Consider the following 22,122-nt stretch of genomic DNA (forward strand, 5'->3'; position numbering starts at 1 on the left):
TGTCAGTGATTCAGGACTGATTTTCTATCTCTTCAGTACCTCTTTCAATGATGTGAAGTTAAAACCAGGTACTGTGAGTGTTCACTTGATTTTTGGTTCTTATGAAGGTGTTTTTTCTTTGTAGATAGTTGTTAACTTAGCGTCCTTGCTTGGGATGATCACTGGAGCTTTCTATTCCACCACCTTGTTCTACCTCCCTCGGTAATGCTATTTTTTTCTTCTGCTAACCAGACCAGATTTTATCCATACAGATCATAACCTTCTACCAATCAAGCTTTCTCAATTTCTGATTGATCACATGCATTTCAAAATTCTTATGACTTTTTATTTCTATTATACAACTTAGTACTCTATTACATATATCCTTATCTGTTTACTATTTTAACATCTTATGTCTTTTGTATCAACAAAAATTTAAACTCCGCCTTTTGAGTCTAATGTATACTTAGGAGAACTTAAGAATATATAACTCAATTAAATAAATTTTCTTAGTGATTTGGTAATTCTTATCTGAAAGAACACAAAATACCCATTGATGTTATTATAGATCAAAAAACAGAAGGAGTATCTGTCGGTTTACTACTAACACAGGTATAATAGCTAGAATGAAAATGTTCTGCATAGTTAAATATCCAAAATAACCAATATCTTGCTCAGATAAAGTGATCAGAGCAAAAATATATTTATTCACTCACTTTTTAATGTACAATAGTTATCGAGAGTCAGGTGACAATCACTGAGTTAGATGCTATATTATCACTATAGCCCAGTTTCTAATTCAAAGAGCTTATCTGGGGGTACAAACAAGTAAAGATATAATTCGAATACATGTGACTGAGGTAAGAACAGTGGGTAGGACAGCATGTAAATAGTTGAGACTGACTCAGCCTTGGGGATTCAAGAAAGCTCCCTGGTGGAGGAACATATAATCATAGTTCCTAAAGAAAAAGATATGGGGTATATATGTAGGTGAGTCCTACAGAATATAAGTAAGAAATCTAAATGGGAAAGAGATTATAGAAAATTTGCAGATGTGTCTGTAATTCAACATGGTATTTACACAGAATGACTGAGGATAGGAATGAGAATAATAAAAAAAAGGAGATGAAATGAGAGGAAATAATGTCAGAGCCTACTGAACCTAACACTATAGGACAGGTAGATTTAGTATAACTTGGTAAGTATCTGCTATTGACCAAGAAACAACAGGATAAATAAATTATCTATTTCATCAATTCTAGAGTATGTTTAATATGCTCATGTCAATATATTCATATGTTTCATGTTTACAAGGCCATAATATCTTCTCTACTTGACATTTGCTCTGTTTGGTGTTTCTCAAATTTGAAAGTAATTTTTGTTAAAAAAAAATGTGCACAGTGGCAAGGCCAAACATTTTCTCCCACATGTATACATACAACCTTATACAAATATACATAAGATTATACATACAGAGAAGAAGGCTTCAGATGATCAAATTACTCCGAGCTACGGGAGGATATTCAAACCAAAGGCAAAGAAGTTGAAAACTTTGAAAAAAATTTAGAAGAATGTATAACTAGAATAACCTATACAGAGAAGTGCTTAAAGGAGCTGATGGAGCTGAAAACCAAGGCTCGAGAACTACGTGAAGAATGCAGAAGCCTCAGGAGCCTATGCGATCAAATGGAAGAAAGGGTATCAGCCCTGGAAGATGAAATGAATGAAATGAAGTGGGAAGGGAAGTTTAGAGAAAAAAGAATAAACAGAAATGAGCAAAGCCTCCAAGAAATGTGGGACTATGTGAAAAGACCAAGTCTACGTCTGATTGCTGTACCTGAAAGTGACGGGGAGAATGGAAACAAGTTGGAAAACACTCTGCAGGATATTATCCAGGAGAACTTCCCCAATCTAGCAAGGCAGGCCAACATTCAGATTCAGGAAATACAGAGAACGCCACAAAGATACTCCTCGAGAAGAGCAACTCCAAGACACATAATTGTCAGATTCACCAAAGTTGAAATGAAGGAAAAAATGTTAAGGGCAGCCAGAGAGAAAGGTCGGGTTACCATCAAAGGGAAGCCCATCAGACTAACAGCAGATCTGTCGGCAGAAACCCTACAAGCCAGAAGAGAGTGGGGGCCAATATTCAACATTCTTAAAGAAAAGAATTTTCAACCCAGAATTTCATATCCTGCCAAACTAAGCTTCATAAGTGAAGGAGAAATAAAATACTTTACAGACAAGCAAATGTTGAGAGATTTTGTCACCACCAGGCCTGCCCTAAAAGAGCTCCTGAAGGAAGCGCTAAACATGGAAAGGTACAACCGGTACCAGCCACTGCAAAATCATACCGAAATGTAAAGACCATCGAGACTAGGAATAGACTGCATCAACTAACAAGCAAAATAACCAGCTAACATCATAATGACAGGATCACATTCACACATAACAATATTAACTTTAAATATAAATGGACTAAATGCTCCAATTAAAAGACACAGACTGGCAAATTGGATAAAGACTCAAGACCCATCAGTGTGCTGTATTCAGGAAACCCATCTCACATGCAGAGACACACATAGGCTCAAAATAAAAGGATGGAGGAAGATCTAACAAGCAAATGGAAAACAAAAAAAGGCAGGGGTTGCAATCCTAGTCTCTGATAAAACAGACTTTAAACCAACAAAGATCCAAAGAGACAAAGAAGGCCATTACATAATGGTAAAGGGATTAATTCAACAAGAAGAGCTAACTATCCTAAATATATATGCACCTAATACAGGAGCACCCAGATTCATAAAGCAAGTCCTGAGTGACCTACAAAGAGACTTAGACTCCCACACATTAATAATGGGAGACTTTAACACCCCACTGTCAACATTAGACAGATCAACGAGACAGAAAGTCAACAAGGATACCCAGGAATTGAACTCAGCTCTGCACCAGGTGGACCTAATAGACATCTACAGAACCCTCCACCCCAAATCAACAGAATATACATTTTTTTCAGCAGCACACCACACCTATTCCAAAATTGACCACATACTTGGAAGTAAAGCTCTCCTCAATAAATGTAAAAGAACAGAAATTATAACAAACTATCTCTCAGATCACAGTGCAATCAAGCTAGAACTCAGGATTAAGAATCTTACTCAAAACCGCTCAACTACGTGGAAACTGAACAACCTGCTCCTGAATGACTACTGGGTACATAACGAAATGAAGGCAGAAATAAAGATGTTCTTTGAAACCGACGAGAACCAAGACACAACATACCAGAACCTCTGGGATGCATTCAAAGCAGTGTGTAGAGGGAAATTTATAGCACTAAATGCCCACAAGAGAAAGCAGGAAAGAGCCAAAATTGACACCCTAACATCACAATTAAAAGAATTAGAAAAGCAAGAGCAAACACATTCAAAAGCTAGCAGAAGACAAGAAATAACTAAAATCAGAGCAGAACTGAAGGAAATAGAGACACACAAAACCCTTCAAAAAATTAATGAATCCAGGAGCTGGTTTTTTGAAAGGATCAACAAAATTGATAGACCGCTAGCAAGATTAATAAAGAAAAAAAGAGAGAAGAATCAAATAGATGCAATAAAAAATGATAAAGGGGATATCACCACCGATCCCACAGAAATACAAACTACCATCAGAGAATATTACAAACACCTCTATGCAAATAAACTAGAATATCTAGAAAAAATGGATAAATTCCTCAACACATACACCCTCCCAAGACTAAACCAGGAAGAAGTTGAATCTCTGAATAGACCAATAACAGGAGCTGCAATTGTGGCAATAATCAATAGCTTACCAACCAAAAAAAGTCCAGGACCAGATGGGTTCACAGCCGAATTCTACCAGAGGTACAAGGAGGAGCTGGTACCATTCCTTCTGAAACTATTCCAATCAATAGAAAAAGAGGGAATCCTCCCTAACTCATTTTATGAGGCCAGCATCATCCTGATACCAAAGCCTGGCAGAGACACAACAAAAAAAGAGAATTTTAGACCAATATCCTTGATGAACATTGATGCAAAAATCCTCAATAAAATACTGGCAAACAGAATCCAGCAGCACATCAAAAAGCTTATCCACCATGATCAAGTGGGCTTCATCCCTGGGATGCAAGGCTGGTTCAATATACGCAAATCAATAAATGTAATCCAGCATGTAAACAGAACCAAAGACAAAAACCACATGATTATCTCAATAGATGCAGAAAAGGCCTTGGACAAAATTCAACAACCCTTCATGCTAAAAACTCTCAATAAATTAGGTATTGATGGGACGTATCTCAAAATAATAAGAGCTATCTATGACAAACCCACAGCCAATATCATACTGAATGGGCAAAAACTGGAAGCATTCCCTTTGAAAACTGGCACAAGACAGGGATGCCCTCTCTCACCACTTCTATTTAACATAGTGTTGGAAGTTCTGGCCAGGGCAATTAGGCAGGAGAAGGAAATCAAGGGTATTCAAGTAGGAAAAGAGGAAGTCAAATTGTCCCTGTTTGCAGATGACATGATAGTATATCTAGAAAACCCCATTGTCTCAGCCCAAAATCTCCTTAAGCTGATAAGCAACTTCAGCAAAGTCTCAGGATACAAAATCAATGTACAAAAATCACAAGCATTCTTATACATCAATAACAGACAAACAGAGAGCCAAATCATGAGTGAACTCCCATTCACAATTGCTTCAAAGAGAATAAAATACCTAGGAATCCAACTTACAAAGGATGTGAAGGACCTCTTCAAGGAGAACGACAAACCACTGCTCAAGGAAATAAAAGAGGATACAAACAAATGGAAGAACATTCCATGCTCATGGGTAGGAAGAATCAATATCATGAAAATGGCCATACTGCCCAAGGTAATTTACAGATTCAATGCCATCCCCATCAAGTTACCCATGACTTTCTTCACAGAATTGGAAAAAACTACTTTAAAGTTCATATGGAACCAAAAAAGAGCCCGCATCACCAAGTCAATCCTAAGCCAAAAGAACAAAGCTGGAGGCATCACACTACCTGACTTCAAACTATACTACAAGGCTACAGTAACCAAAACAGCATGGTACTGGTACCAAAACAGAGATATAGATCAATGGAACAGAACAGAGCCGTCAGAAATAATGCCACATATCTACAACTATCTGATCTTTGACAAACCTGAGAAAAACAAGAAATGGGGAAAGGATTCCCTATTTAATAAATGGTGCTGGGAAAACTGGCTAGCCATATGTAGAAAGCTGAAACTGGATCCCTTCCTTACACCTTATACAAAAATCAATTCAAGATGGATTCAAGACTTAAATGTTAGACCTAAAACCATAAAAACCCTAGAAGAAAACCTAGGCATTACCATTCAGGACATAGGCATGGGCAAGGACTTCATGTCTAAAACACCAAAAGCAATGGCAACAAAAGCCAAAATAGATAAATGGGATCTAATTAAACTAAAGAGCTTCTGCACAGCAAAGGAAACTACCATCAGAGTGAACAGGCAACCTACAAAATGGGAGAAAATTTTTGCAACCTACTCATCTGACAAAGGGCTAATATCCAGAATCTACAATGAACTCCAACAAATTTACAAGAAAAAAACAAACAACCCCATCAAAAAGTGGGCGAAGGACATGAACAGACACTTCTCAAAAGAACACATTTATGCAGCCAAAAAACACATGAAAAAATGCTCACCATCACTGGCCATCAGAGAAATGCAAATCAAAACCACAATGAGATACCATCTCACACCAGTTAGAATGGCAATCATTAAAAAGTCAGGAAACAACAGGTGCTGGAGAGGATGTGGAGAAATAGGAACACTTTTACACTGTTGGTGGGACTATAAACTAGTTCAACCCTTGTGGAAGTCAGTGTGGCGATTCCTCAGGGATCTAGAACTAGAAATTCCATTTGACCCAGCCATCCCATTACTGGGTATATACTCAAAGGACTATAAATCATGCTGCTATAAAGACACATGCACACGTATGTTTATTGCGGCATTATTCACAATAGCAAAGACTTGGAACCAACCCAAATGTCCAACAATGATAGACTGGATTAAGAAAATGTGGCACATATACACCATGGAATACTATGCAGCCATAAAAAAGGATGAGTTCATGTCCTTTGTAGGGACATGGATGAAATTGGAAATCATCATTCTCAGTAAACTATCGCAAGAACAAAAAACCAAACACCGCATATTCTCACTCATAGGTGGGAATTGAACAATGAGAACACATGGACACAGGAAGGGGAACATCACACTTCGGGGACTGTTGTGGGGTGGGTGGAGGGGGGAGGGATAGCATTGGGAGATATACCTAATGCTAGATGACGAGTTGGTGGGTGCAGCGCACCAGCATGGCACATGTATACATATGTAACTTACCTGCACGTTGCGCACATGTACCATAGAGTCTAAAGTATAATAATAATAATAATAATAATAAAGAAAAAAAAAAGATTATGCATACAAATACAGAGCTTATGCTTGTTTGATGTGATTTTTTTTCACTTCATATCTCAAATGCATACTTATGTATCAGGACATATAGATCTATTTTTTTATTCAAATTCATAAAATTTTATATTCTGTGTTTTTAATAATTTTTAAAATTCTTTTTGGCTTGACTTCATAACTAATTTCTACTCTCTTTCAATTCAAGAAATATATATGTCTATGTATGTATGACTAATTTTATTCAGTGGATTAGATTCTGTGAGATTAAAAGATTTTTTATTTCTTTATATCATTTTTTAAGTAGTATCATATTAGTGTTTGAATTTTGCAGCAATTTTTAAATATAATATTCACAATGAATGTATATGTCATGTTTACTTTCTAAAGCATATATTTATGTATATAAATATATATGCAAAATCACATGAATAAGTTTCTACTCTCAGAACATCAAACTGTATTAATATAATGTGTACCTGTGTGTGTGTTGTGTACATTTACCTTAGTGTCATTTTTCTTCAGTATATTGATTTTCTTGGGAATAGTGTGCTATAGTAGTTTTTTAATATTTACTTCGTAACTCTCAATCCCCTGTTGAGTGCATTGTGAAGGCTTAATCAATGCTAAAATCAAATATGATAAACTTGCAAAGTATTCAAATCAATGCTTCCTTTCCTTTTTGACTTTTGGGCTAATTATACCAGTAATTCTTATCTCTATGAACACCCTGAACTCAATGGTTCTGAGTTAGTAGTTTTGTTTCCATTTTATCTTTGTAATTTCTAGATAATTTTTCTTTCGTCATTTTTTTCCCAGTTTTTACATTTTTTAATATGGGTATAAAGTATTCATATCACTTTACTTTGAAAACACTTTATTTTAATGAGGATACTATATAAAAAACTTAAAAAGCATGAGATTTTAATAAAATTCACATGTCCTTCTATATCATTGCTATAGAAACTGACTCATTTTCATCAATCAGAGTTAAGACTTTTTTCATTGTTTTTTTCCCCAGTTAGCCTCTTCTAATAATTATGCTTCCATTCTCTAAATTTAGGAAGTTGTTAAAAAACCTCAGTGTTAAAGAAAATTGACATTGCAAAGGAAACATATTATCATTACAAACATAAAATATCAATAGCTGTAATATAATAACAACAAATATTTGCATATCCTCTTTTTCATTGTGCAATGTGACAATCTACTATGTCAGTAGACACAAATAACAACCTTTATAATAGAAAATCAAAGTCATTTTTCAGATGATAAAATTAAGAGTCACAGACATTAGTCTCCAAAATAGCTGCTTAGTAAGAGAGGAGCCTAGGACATAGTATCCAAATCCCCAGCATTTTTTTCAAATAATTTCAAAATTCTCCAAACTCCTTGCCTATAATAGCTTTCTTTAACAGAAAATAGCCAAGAAAATCTCAGAAAAACTTTTATCATCTTTCCTAATGTATCTCTTTTTGTTTTGTTTTGTTTGTTGAGACAGAGTTTCACTCTGTTGCCCAGGCTGGAGTGCAGTGGTGCCATCATGGTTCACTGCAGCCTCGAACCCCTGAGCTTAGGTGATCCACCCTCCTCAGCCTCCCGAGTAGTTGGGATACAGGAACGTGCCACCAGGCCCAGATAATTTTTCTATACTTTTTCAGAGAGAGGGGTTCACTGTGGTTCCCAGGATGGTCTCAAACTCCTAGGCTCAAGTGGTATATCCACCTCAGCCTCCCAAGTAATAGGATTACAGGCATGAGCCACCATGCCCTGCCGTAATGTATCTCTTAACTTTGCAATCAATTATGACATCACAATACCCATATATAAGAACAATCAATGTACATGTAAGATGAAAAATATATATTGAGCACTTCTGTATGACAGTCAGTGGTCTAACATTATATATGTTATAATACAATGTGGTACGGAATCTGACAGAGGTGCTCACCAAGTGATTTGAGAGAATAGAAGCGTCAATTAGTTTGACTTCAGAAGAATGAGCTTGTCTTGAAAGTTGGGAACAAGAACAAAAATGGCTTTAGAATCTGCATTCCATTGACTTTTAAAGATGAACAGGTAAATTCAAAAGTAAGATCTTTCCAAGTGATAAAAGAAAAATCATTTTCAATGCAGCATTCTATCACAGCTAACGTGACCATATACTTTATCAGTTATTAATCAGCACCTGAGACAACGGGTATAAACTGGGGACAGTCCTGTACAAACCCAGATTTATGGTTGCCATAGGTTCTCTCCAGAAAGAAAGACAATGAAGTAAAGATCTACAAATAACAGTACCATTATATTGCTTCTCTAAAGTCAGTCTCCTGCTCCATCCTATATATCTGACAATGCTGCCACACTCTCACACATCCAAGACAAAAAAGTGGGAATCGACCTAGACCCTCCCTATCTGATTCTTACCCCAGTTATGATATAAATCCTTTAAAATATATCTGCTAATTCTCTTCCTTCTCTTCATCACTGTGGCCACTACATAAACCATCCTTATCTCATGCCTAGACTTTTTAATTCCAGCTACTCAGGCTCCTTTCCTTCAGCTTGCACTTTATTCTACACAATGCTCCAGATTCTGTTACCTAAAATCCATAACTAGTCATGGCACTTCCTTGGATTTTATGTCCACTACAGGTATATTGGCTAACACAAAAGGCCTTTCTGGATTTGCCCTACATATCATTGTTTTTCTGGCCTTCTACATTGCTGCATGTTTCTCTTTTTTTTTTTTTTTTTTTTAACATTCTAGAGACTTAATAATATATCCCTAAACACAGCATACATTTCTTTCCACTTTTGAACTTTTTGATATGCTCCTCCCTGTGCCTGGAATTTCTCTCTTCCCTTGTCTTTACAGAGGTCTTCAAAATCCTATCAAAGGTCATTTAATTTCTCTTTTTTTCCATTTCACACTCACAAACAAGAGTAAATTTCTTCCTGCTCTTTGATATGCTGGGTTTTTTGTTTGTTTGTTTGTTATACATTGGGGCCTGTCAGGTGTGGGAGGAGGAGGAAGGGAGAGCATCAGGAAGAATAGCTAATGGATCCTGCCCTTAATACCTAGGTGATGGGATGGTCTGTGCGGCATACCACTATGGCACATGTAACAAACGCACATCCTACACACATACCCTTAAATTTAAAATAATAGTAAAAGAAAAAAGCAGTAATTTTAAAAAAGAAGTTTTATTCTTAATACTAATAATCTTAAATGGCACAGGATTGGGGTGTAGGGAGGGGATGAGCAGTGCAGAGGAGACGAAGAAGCTGTTTTAATATGCAGTCATGCATTGCCTAACGATGGAAACACATTCTGAAAAATGCATCTTTAGGCAACTTTTGCTGTGTGCTAACATCATAGAGTGTACTTACATAAACCTAGATGGTATAGCCCACTTTACACCTAGGCTATATGGTTCAACCTATTGCTTTTAGGCTATAAACCTCTACAGCATGTTATTCTACTGAATACTATAGGCAATTGTAACACAATAGTAAGTATTTGAGTATTTAAGAATAAGCATAGAAAAGATACAGAAAAAAATACAATATTATAATCTTAAGAGGTCATCATCGTATATGAATTCCATTATTGACCAAAACACCATTTTGCCATCCATGACAGTAATTTGTGGCAACTGCATATCATAACTATTTCAAAATTGAAGGGAGATGGACACTGAATTAATTATCTGTTTCTTATTTGTTTAGAATTTTCTAAAAAGTCCTCTGTTCCTTTCTTTTTTCCTTGTGTAGATTAATCATGCAAAGTCTAGAATGTATTCTGAAACATTCAAAGGAAATGGCCTAATATGTATATACATTATTATTATTTAACTCTTAAAAAACTGAAACTGATCCACAAACCAAAAAGTTAACTACCTCATGAAACTAACAGGTTTCAATCTGCTACATACCTTATGGAAAATTCTACAATATTTGACTTGAAACCAGAAGAAGACTAATAGTGCCACAGCTAAGGCTGAGGAGTCTAAGGCTTTTTTTTTTTTTTTTTTTTTTTTTTTTTTGCCAAACCTAGAAACTCGCTTCCTAGAAAAACACCTTCCATTTATAATGCAAATATGTTGGTGGCAAGCACTCTCTCAGAATGGTTATGAAAGCCAAATTTATCATCCTCACCTAATAGCAGAAACACAGGAGAGCACCAGTATCATCTCTGACCTTGGAAAAAAACATTTACTATGAAAATAAAAGGCAGGAAGTCACCTTAACCTGTCCACTAGAAACACTAAAAATCATGTCTTCTGCTGTTCTTTAACAAAAATAGATCAAAATCACCAAACTGTATATCTACAGCAAACTTTATTTTTTTATTTTTAAAGCTTTTTTTTAATTTAATTTTTTTATTATACTTTAAGTTCTAGGGTACATGTGCACAACGTGCAGGTTTGTTACATAGGTATACATGTGTCATGTTGGTTTGCTGCACCCATCAACTTGTCATTTACATCAGGTATTTCTCCTAATGTTATCCCTCCCCTAGTTCCCCAAACCCCCAAGAGGCCTCAGTGTGTGATGTTCCCTGCCCTGTGTCCAAGGGTTCTCATTGTTCAATTCACACCTATGAGTGAGAACACATGGTGTTTGGTTTTCTGTCCTTGTGATAGTTTGCTCAGAATAATGGTTTCCAGCTTCATCCATGTCCCTGCAAAGGACATGAATTCATCCTTTTATGGCTGCATAGTATTTCATGGTGTATACATGCCATATTTTCTTAATCCAGTCTATCATTGATGGACATTTGGGTTGGTCTTTGCTATTGTGAATAGTGCCACAATAAACATATGTGTGCATGTGTCTTTACAGTAGCATGATTTATAATCCTTTGGGTATATACCCAGTAATGAGATTGCTGGGTCTAATGGCATTTCTAGTTCTAGATCCTTGAGGAATCACCACACTGTCTTCCACAATGGTTGAATTAATTTACACTCCCACCAACAGTGTAAAAGCATTCCTATTTCTCCACATCCTCTCCAGCATCTGTTGTTTCCTGACTTTTTAATGATTTCCATTCTAACTGGTGTGAGATGGCATCTCATTGTGGTTTTGATTTGCATTTTTCTGATGACCAGTGATGATGAGCATTTTTTCATGTGTCTGTTGGCTGCATAAATGTCTTCTTTTCAGAAGTGTCTGTTCATATCCTTTTCCCACTTTTTGATGGGATTGTTTTATTCTTGTAAACTTGTTTAAGTTCTTTGTAGATTCTGGATATTGGCCCTTTGTCAGATGGGTAGATTGCAAAACTTTTCTCCCATTCTGTAGGTTGCCTGTTCACTCTGATGGTAATTTCTTTTGCCGTACAGAAGCTCTTTAGTTTAATTAGATCCCATTTATCTATTTTGGCTTTTGTTGCCATTGCTTTTGGTGTGTTACTCATGAAGTCCTTGCCCATGCCTATGTCCTGAATGATATTGCCTAGTTTTTCTTCAAGGGTTTTTATGGTTTTAGGTCTAACATTTAAGTCTTTAATCCATCTTGAATTAATTTTTGTATAAGATGTAAGGGAGGGATCCAGTTTCAGCTTTCTACATATGGCTAGCCAGTTTTCCCAGCACCATTTATTAAATAGGGAATCCTTTCTCCATTTCTTGTTTTTGTCAGGTTTGTCAAAGATCAGATGGTTGTAGATGTGTGGTGTTATTTCTGAGGCCTCTGTTCTGTTCCATTGGTCTATATACCTGTTTTGGTACCAGTACCATGTTGTTTTGGTTACTGTAGCCATGTAGTATAGTTTGAAGTCAGGTAGCATGATGCCTTCAGCTTTGTTTTTTTTTTTTTGTTTTTGTTGTTGTTGTTGTTGTTTGTTTGCTTAGGATTGTCTTGGCAATGTGGGCTCTTTTTTGGTTCCACACGAACTTTAAATTAGTTTTTTCCAATCCTGTGAAGAAAGTCATTGGTAGCTTGACGGGGATAGCATTAATTAAATCTATAAATTATCTTGGGCCATTTTCATGATATTGATTCTTCCTATCCATGAGCATGGAATATTCTTCCATTTTTTTGTGTGTCCTCTTTTACTTCGTTGAGCAGTGGTTTGCAGTTCTCCTTGAAGAGGTCCTTCACATCCCTTGTAAGTTATACTCCTAGGTATTTTATTCTCTTTGTAGCAATTGTGAATGGAAGTTCACTCATGATTTGGCTATCTGTTTGTCTGTTATTGGTGTATAGGAATGCTTGTAATTTTTGCACATTGATTTTGTATCCTGAGACTTTGCTGAAGTTGCTTATCAGCTTAAGGACATTTTTGGCTGAGACGATGGGGTTTTCTAAATATACAATTATGTCATCTGCAAACAGAGAAAATTTGACTTCCTCTTTTCCTAATTGAATACCCTTTATTTCTTTCTCTTGCCTGATTGCCCTGGCCAGAACTTCCAACACTATGTTGAATAGGAGTGGTGAGAGACGGCATCCTTTTGTTGTGCCAGTTTTCAAAGGAATTGTTCCAGCTTTTGCCCGTTTAATATGATTTGGCTGTGTGTTTGTCATAAATGGCTCTTATTATTTTAAGATACATTCCATCAATACCTAGTTTATTGAGAGTTTTTAGTGTGAAGGGCTGTTGAATTTTGTTGAAGGCCTTTTCTGCATCTATTGAGATAATCATGTGGTTTTTGTCGCTGGTCCTGTTTATGTGATGGATTATGTTTATTGATTTGCATATGTTGAACCAGCCTTGCATCCCAGGGATGAAGCAGACTTGATCGTGGTGGATACACTTTTTGATGTGCTGCTGGATTTTGTTTGCCAGTATTTTATTGAGGAGTTTTGCATCGATGTTCATCAGGGATATTGGTCTAAAATGCTCTTTTTTGTTGTTGTGTCTCTGCCAGGTTTTGGTATCAGGATGATGCTTGCCTCATAAAATGACTTAGGGAAGATTCTCTGTTTTTCCATTGATTGGAATAGTTTCAGAAGGAATGGTACCAGCTCCTCTTTGTACCTCTGGTAGAATTCGGCTGTGAATCCATCTGGTCCTGGATGCTTTTTGGTTGGTAGGCTATTAATTATTGCCTCAATTTCAGAGCCTATTATTGGTCTATTCAGACATACAACTTCTTCCTGGTTTAGTCTTGGGAGGGTGTATGTGTACAGGAATTTATCCATTTCTTCTAGATTTTCTAGTTTATTTGCGTAGAGGTGTTTATAGTATTCTCTGATGGTAGTTTGTATTTCTGTGGGATTGGTGCTGATATCCCCTTTGTCATTTTTTTACTGCGTCTATTTGATTCTTCTTTCTTTTCTTCTTTGTTAGTCTTGCTAGCAGTCTATCAATTTTGTTGATCTTTTCAGAAAACCAGCTCCTAGATTAATTGATTTTTGGAAGGGTTTTTTGTGTCTCTATCTCTTTCAGTTCTGCTCTGATCTTAGTTATTTCTTGCCTTCTGCTAGCTTTTGAATTTGTTTGCTCTTGCTTCTCTAGTTCTTTTAGTTGTGATGTTAGGACATCGATTTCAGATCTTTCCTGCTTTCTCTTGTGGGCATTTAGTGCTATAAGTTTCCTTCTACACACTGCTTTAAATGTGTCCCAGAGATTCTGGTACATTGTGTCTTTGTTCTCATTGGTTTCAAAGAACTTATTTATTTCTGCCTTCATTTCATTATTTACCCAGTAGTCATTCAGAAGCAAGTAGTTCAGTTTCAATGTAGTTGTGCAGTTTTGAGTGAGTTTCTTAATCCTGAGTTCTAATTTGATTGCACTGTGGTATGAGAGACAGTTTGTTGTGATTTCTGTTCTTTTTCATTTGCTGAGGAGTGCTTTACTTTCAATTACGTGGTCAATTTTAGAATAAGTGCTATGTGGTGCTGAGAAGAATGTATATTCTGTTGATTTGGGGTGGAGAGTTCTGTAGATGTGTATTAAGTTCATTTGGCCCAGAGCTGAGTTCAAGTCCTGGATATCTTTGTTAACCTTCTGTCTCATTGACCACTGTCTAATATTGACAGTGGGGTGTTAAAATCTTCCAATATTATTGTGTGGGAGTCTAAGTCTCTTTGTAGGTCTCTAAGGACTTGCATTATTAATCTGAGTGCTCTTGTATTGGGTGCATATGTATTTAGCATAGTTAGCTTTTCTTGTTGAATTGATCCTTTTACCATTACGTAATGGCCTTCTTTGTCTCTTTGATCTTTGCTGGTTTAAAGTCTGTTTTATCAGAGACTAGAACTGCAACCCCTGCTTTTTTTTTTTTTTTTTTTGCTTTCCATTTGCTTGTTAGATCTTCCTCCATCCCTTTATTTTGAGCCTATGTGTGTCTCTGCATGTGAGATGGGTCTCCTGAATACTGCACACTGATGGGTCTTGACTTTTTATCCAATTTGCCAGTCTGTGTCTTTTAATTGGGGCATTTAGCCTATTTACATTTAAGGTTAATATTGTTGCGTGTGAATTTGATCCTGTCATTATGATGTTAGCTGGTTATTTTCCCTGTTAATTGATGCAGTTTCTTCATAGCATCAATGGTCTTTACAATTTGGCATGTTTTTGAAGTGGCTGGTATGATTTGTTCCTTTCCATGTTTAGTGCTTCCTTCAGGAACCCTTGTAAGGCAGGCCTAGTGGTGACAAAATCTCTCAGCATTTGCTTGTCTGTAAAGGTTTTTATTTCTCCTTCACTTATGAAGCTTTGTTTGGCTGAATATGAAATTCTAGGTTGAAAATTCTTTTCTTTAAGAATGTTGAATATTGGACTTCACTCTCTTCTGGCTTGTAGAGTTTCTGCCGAGAGATCTGCTGTTAGTCTGATGGGCTTCCCTTTGTGGGTAACCCGACCTTTCTCTTTGGCTATCCTTAACATTTTTTCCTTCATTTCAACCTTGGTGAAACTGAAAATTATGTGTCTTGGGGTTGCTCTTCTCAAGGAGTATCTTTGTGGCATTCTCTGTATTTCCTGAATTTGAATGTTGGCCTGCCTTGCTAGGTTGGGGAAATTCTCCTGGATAATAACCTGAAGAGTATTTTCCAACTTGGTTCCATTCTCCCCACCACTTTGAGATACACCAATCAAACGTAGATTTTGTCTTTTCACATAGTCCCATATTCGTTGGAGGCTTTGATCATTTCTTCTTACTCTTTTTTTTCTAAACTTGTCTTCTTGCTTTATTTCAATAATTCGATCTTCAATCACTGATATCCTTTCTTCCACTTGATTGAATTGGCTATTGAAGCTTGTGCATGAGTCACAAATTTCTCGTGCCATGGTTTTCAGCTCCATCAGGTCATTTAAGGTCTTCTCTACACTGTTTACTCTAGTTAGACATTTGTCTAACCTTTTTTCAAGGTTTTTAGCTTCCTTGCGATGGGTTAGAACATGCCTCTTTAGCTTGGAGAAATTTGTTATTACTGACCTTCTGAAGCCTACTTCTGTCAACTCATCAAAGTCATTCTCCGTCCAGCTTTGTTCTGTTGCTGGCGAGGAGCTGTGATCCTTTGGAGGAGAAGAGCCTCTCTGGTTTTTAGAATTTCAGCTTTTCTGCTGTGGTTTCTCCCCATCTTTGTGGTTTTATCTACCTTTGGTCTTTGATGTTGGTGACCTACAGATGGAGTTTGGTTGTGGATGTCCTTTTTGTTTATGTTGACATTATTCCTTTCTGTTTGTTAGTTTTCCTTCTAACAGTCAGGTCCCTCAGCTGCAGGTCTGTTGGAATTTGCTGGAAGTCCACTCCAGACCCCATTTGCCTGGGTATCACCAGCAGAGGCTGCAGAACAGCAAATATTACAGAACAGCAAATATTGCTGCCTGATCCTTCTCTGGAAGCTTTGTCCCAGAGGCACCTGCCTGTAAGAGGTGTCTGTCAGCCCCTGCTGGGAGGTGTCTCCCAGTTAGGCTACCCAAGGTCAGGGACCCACTTGAGGAGGCAGTCTGTCTGTTCTCAGAGCTCAAATGCCATGCTGGGAGAACCACTGCTCTCTTCAGAGCTGTCAGAGAGGGACGTTTAAATCTGCAGAAGTTTCTGCTGCCTTTTCTTCACCTATGCCCTGCCCACAGAGGTGGAATCTATAGAGGCGGTAGGCCTTGCTGAGCTGCGGTGGGCTCCACCCAGTTCAAGCTTCCTGGCAGCTTTCTTTACTTACTCAAGCCTCAGCAATGGCAGACACCTCTCCCCCCACCAGTATGCAGCCTTGCAGGTCAATCTCAGACTGCTGTGCCAGCAATGAGCAAGGCTCTGTGGGCATGGGACCTGCCAAGCCAGGCATAGGAGAGGATCTCCTGGTCCACTAGTTGCTAAGACCATGGGAAAAGTGCAGGATTTGGGTGAGAGTGTCCCATTTTACCAGGTACAGTCTGTCACGGCTTCCCTTGGCTAGGAAAGGGAAATATTCTGACCCCTTGTGCTTCTTGGGTGAGGCGACACCCCACCCTGCTTCAGCTTGCCCTCCATGGGCTGCACCCACTGTCCAACCAGTCCCAATGAGATGAACCACGTACCTCAGTTGGAAAGGCAGAAATCACCTGTCTTCCGCATCAATCACACTCGGAGCTGCAGACCAGAGCTTTTCCTATTCAGCCATCTTGGAACCCAGCTCTCTACAGCAAACTTTAAATGAAGTAACGAAAATTTAATTTATATTGAATTACATCCCATAGAATATTATTTGGAAATTAAAGAATAGAGTTACAAGATTTTCCTTTGACTGTGAAACTATCTAGTAGGCCAAAATGAAATATATTCAAAACAATATTTGGAGGAAGGCAGTCTCAATTTTTTGTTAAAGTATTTTGATATTTGGTCATACAAAATTTGGGGGATCATAAACTTTCTGAAACAGTGATTTCTTTCTTCCTTCTTCCTTTTTTTCTTTCTTAAAAGAAAAAAATACAGGGCATTTTATAGTTCTCTCCCTTTAGTCCTGGATTATTTTCAACAGCCAAAAACTGAAGAAAAGAAAAAAAAGTTTGTCAGCTGGTGAATAGGTATACTAATTGTGGTACATCCATTCATACAAAGGAATACTACTTAGCAATATAATGAATATAATGAATGAATTACTCATAATATGCAATAACATGAGTGAAGCTCAGGAGAGCATATGGGATAGAAAAAAATACATTTGGGCTGGGCGCGGTGGCTCATGCCTGTAATCCCAACACTTTGGGAGGCCGAGGCGGGTAGATCATGAGGTAAGGAGATTGAGACCATCCTAGCTAATGTGGTGAAACTCCATCTCTACTAAAAATACAAAAAATTATCCAGGTGTGGTGATGGGTGCCTGTAGTCCCAGCTACTCAGGGGGCTGAGGCAGGAGAATGGCTTGAACCCGGGAGGCGGAGCTTGCAGTGAGCCGAGATCACATCACTGCACTCCAGCCTGGGTGACAAAGCAAGACTCCATCTCAAAAAAAAAAAAAATACATTTGAAGAAATAGTGGATTCCAAATGTAGTGAGAAACTTCACCTACAGTTCCAAAAAGTCCAGTTTATCTCAAGCAGAATACTATGAAATAAACCATACTAAAGCACATCACAGACAAATTGCTTAATATAAAGGTAAAGAGAAAATCTTAAAAGTATCCAGATTAAAATGACATATTGTATGCAAGGTTACCATGTACAAGACCAGAGATAAAGTGTAAAGAAACTTCTCATCATAAACAATGTAGGTATAAAGACAATGGTTTAATAACATTAAAAAGCATTAACAGAAGAAAAAAACATTTTCACCAACATTTTTTATCTAGCAAAATTATCTATCAAAAGTGAATTTGTTATATTTTTAAAAAACTGATAGAATTTATTTAGCAGACCTTCAATATAAAAAATGCTAAAGGAAGTTTTTCAGGCGACAGGGCATAATTCCAAATAGAAACTCAGATCTACAGGAAGGAATGAAATTGCCAGAAATACTGTGTGTATAAATATTAAAGACTGTGAATAACTATAAACTGTTTAACAAAGCAAGCAAGAAGCAACAAATCTATCCAAGACCATCTACAGTGGTTCTAATATTCATATATTTTGCAGAGTGTGTTTTTCTTTAGCCCAATACATTCACTTATATATAAACCTTAAAACTCAATAAGCCTTTCCTAGTCTCTTTAAATTATCTAATTCCACTAACTTTCTTGAGTGAATAGTGAAAGATGAAAATAGTCATTTCATTTTAATTTACTATATATTTAATTATTACTACTATTATTATTATATCCAGAATTTCCTAGGAAATTATCTAAAAATAATTTTGTTTTCATTAGCTTTTTAGGATAGTCTATGCATCTAAGACAATGGTATTAAAAAATCTTACATTTATGAAATTTTCATGGGAATTGAAAATCTCTACAAGAAATATTTCAATATCAGTACTCATTCTACTGTAAATCAAATATAGAAAGTATACAAAGAGCTACTAAGATATGTAAAATATACAGTTAATAGGTTACATAATTTATCATATATCATTGTATAATTATAGTATATTTTCTTTAGTCAGAAAATTTCTATATATATTAGGGAGACAAATTTAGCCTAAAGAGACTGACTAGCCCCTAAGCTCACTTTAACAAAAATAAAGATTGCCACCTGAATGTGTCTTATTGCAAAGGATTGGCCTAGGTTTTAACACCAAGCCCCCATTGGTATTTTATTTAGACTAAAAGAAATCATTTTTGGCCAGGCGCAGTGGCTCATGCCTGTAGTCCCAGCACTTTGGGAGGCCGAGGTGGGCAGATCATGAGGTCAGGAGTTCAAGACCAACCTGGCCACCATGGTGAAACCCCATCTCTTCTAAAAATACAAAAATTAGCTGGGTGTGGTGGTGGGCACCTGTAATCCCAGCTGCTCGGGAGGCTGAGGCAGGAGAATCACTTGAGCCCAGGAGGTGGAGGTTGCAGTGAGCCGAGATCACACCATTGCACTCCAGCCTGGGTGACAGAGCAAGACTCCATCTCAAAAAAAAAAAAAAGAAAAAAGAAATCATTTTTTTTCTCTACTATCATTCAAACTACTCCTCTTCCCCATGTCTGTTTTGAAAATGTTCAAAGTTTTGTGAATTTTTTTCTACATAAACATGATGATATTAACAGTAATTTTTACAATCCAATTGTTCCTAAGTGTATTAAAATTTAATGTAGTTTGGCAATGGCAATTCCAGAAAAAGCATAATCTGCATAAAACATGAGGCAGCATGAAGCAGAGTTATTCAGAGGACATTCAGGCTTCCACTGTCAATGTTCACAATTTAATTCTATGCCATGAATACATGCACACACATACTTACAAAAATATGCTAGTTTACAGTTCAGAGTTAAGGACAGTTTCATTGTCTCAGTGGTGGATCAGACACATCTTTCTTCTCTCTAGGTGCTTCCAACTGTTCAGATCTCAGATACAGAGGGATATATCATTACAGAGCTTGCCAAATCTGACACTCCTTATTCATGGGCAGGCCAGAATTGTCATGAATCTCAAAACGTAACATCCTATTTATATGTTTTATATAGAGGTATCATAATGTTAAAATAATTTTTGTATTATTAAATGTGGGTCAAATGAATTTAGCCATAACACACACCTACAGGGAATTTGTAATATGCTATATTAACATTATTATGATCAGCATCAACTTCCACTTATTTTATTCTCAGCAATTTAGATGTGAAAAAGACGATGCTAACTTTAGGGAATTCAACTTTTATTTTAAGATCTAGAATGTGAAAAAACAAAAAGGAGTGAAAGGTAGGAGTGGACAAGTCAATTCTTGGCCATAAGAAACCTTTTAAATCCGCTAGGGTCCAATGAATCATGCAATTACATACATAGAACACGATAGCTAAATGAATGAACTTATCCACATGCCTATAGCACCAGAACAACTAGGAATTACTTGTTTCTCCCCTCTGAGATTAAGAGTAAGAAACACAAAATCAAACTCTCACTAAGTATGCTCAGCTATTTTATTTATTTGTTATTGTTTGATTGTTAGTTGGTTGGAAAGTTTATTGGGTTGGTGTTTATTACTTTCTTTTTAAACAAAACTATTATCCATACTGGAAATCAGTCACTTTCATAAATGTGATTCACTTTCTTACCATATAGGTTACTTATGTATATCATAAGCCTAATTCTTAGCTATTAGTGAATGAAATGAGTCATGAGCAAAGGCTGACTTACATCTTTTATTTTATTCCCACCGATTAATTTCCCAAATTCAGAAATATATAGATAAGAAAAAAAATCAAAGCAGTATAATCTGTTTGGTTCACCTAACTCACTCAACCCTATGCTAGAGCCAAGTCTCACTACCTTGTTCAGGAGTTAACTAGTACAGAAAACAGGCAGTAGTCATTTTTATGCACTAAAAATCTCAGTAGAATTCCTTGCAGAGATATCCAACATTTTGGATTCATTATTCAGTTGAGATGGCAATTAATTGAAACTCTCTTATTTTCCAAATTTGCCGTAAACCAGTGAACACCTGGATCAAAGTGAATTATTGTTCTTCTCTTATCTTCTGCTGCTTTATCATGGTTACCTGGAGCCAAGCTGGAGGGAGAGATTCATACTTGCCTAAATGGTAAGAGAGCACTTAGGAAGTTTAACCCAAACCTGTATTTCTAGAAAATGTACTACTATTACCTGCAGAGAAATAGATCCTTGCAATATAAAGCTGATAGTTACAATTTGCATAAGAAAACATTGTAATGTCAAAATGGAGTTTCAGCTTGGAATGAAAAAAGATACCACTGGGGCATGACAGTAATGATCATTTATTTTACAAGTCTCAAGAGGGCCTCCCTGGTGAGAACCCATGCTGATATTCTGTATCAGCTTACCTTGTACGAGTGGATATTAACTGCACACAAAGCGGAAGCCAATTTTATTGTAAATTTTTTCGTTGCTAAGATTGACTCACAAGAGGCTCATTTTCTGTGCGTCCCAAAGGATGGCAGTCATGCAGCGTCGTTTAAGCAAACTCATTACTGTTCAAGCAACGCCACATAAACCTTCCATCTAAAACAACAAATTATATAGTATAAACATGCTTCTTTAAACAAACACTCTAAAGCCAGGGGAAGCTATAGCTACAGCAGGAATCTAGACATTTCTTATTAAGACAATAAACATAGGTATCAAAACAGACTTTTTTTGGTCTATATATTTTTTAGTGGATACTATGTGATAAGTGATTTATGTTTATAATCTCATAATTGGTACCCAGACAGAACTGTCACGTGAACTGAGTCTCTCTGACTCTAAGTTCTGGACTCTTGTTCATGTGTACTGCAGTCTCTAGCTCTATGAGTTTTTAGTCCAATACTAAGAATTTTTGGACTGCTGTTTCCATATTATCTAGAATTTAACCCCATCCCCAATTTAGAATTCTTCTTGCTTCTACTTACTGGAAATTTGGAAAGCATGAAAGTTTAGTAACAATTCATGTTGGTGGTTTTAGGAACATATTATTCCCTGGCCGACATAACGATGATGTCTGGTGTCTGGACCCAACCAACCTGAAACTATCAAAAGGCCAAATTCTGTTGTCTCAACTAAGAAAACCTATGCTTTTGCTTCTTTTCAAGAGTGAACCTGTACCATACCTTATGCCCTTAGGCTCTGAACTCAGGTTACCTGGGTTAGAAACTCATCTCCATCATTTACTAGCTGTGTAAG

At 36.8% G+C, this 22,122-nt stretch overlaps 1 long non-coding RNA gene across 1 annotated transcript in view; it reads left to right on the forward strand.

Annotated features, from left to right (window-relative positions):
* Positions 1-8,346: 8,346 nt before the first annotated feature.
* LOC129059792 (uncharacterized) overlaps positions 8,347-22,122 on the forward strand; it is a 75,607-nt gene continuing 61,831 nt past the window's right edge. The window contains exons 1-2 of the long non-coding RNA XR_008525879.2: positions 8,347-8,546; positions 20,920-21,025. This is a non-coding gene — a long non-coding RNA (uncharacterized LOC129059792). The remainder of the gene's footprint in view (positions 8,547-20,919; positions 21,026-22,122) is intronic.

This window comes from Pongo abelii, chromosome 5, assembly GCF_028885655.2.
Source record: "Pongo abelii isolate AG06213 chromosome 5, NHGRI_mPonAbe1-v2.0_pri, whole genome shotgun sequence".
Classification (NCBI taxonomy): Eukaryota; Metazoa; Chordata; class Mammalia; order Primates; family Hominidae; genus Pongo; species Pongo abelii.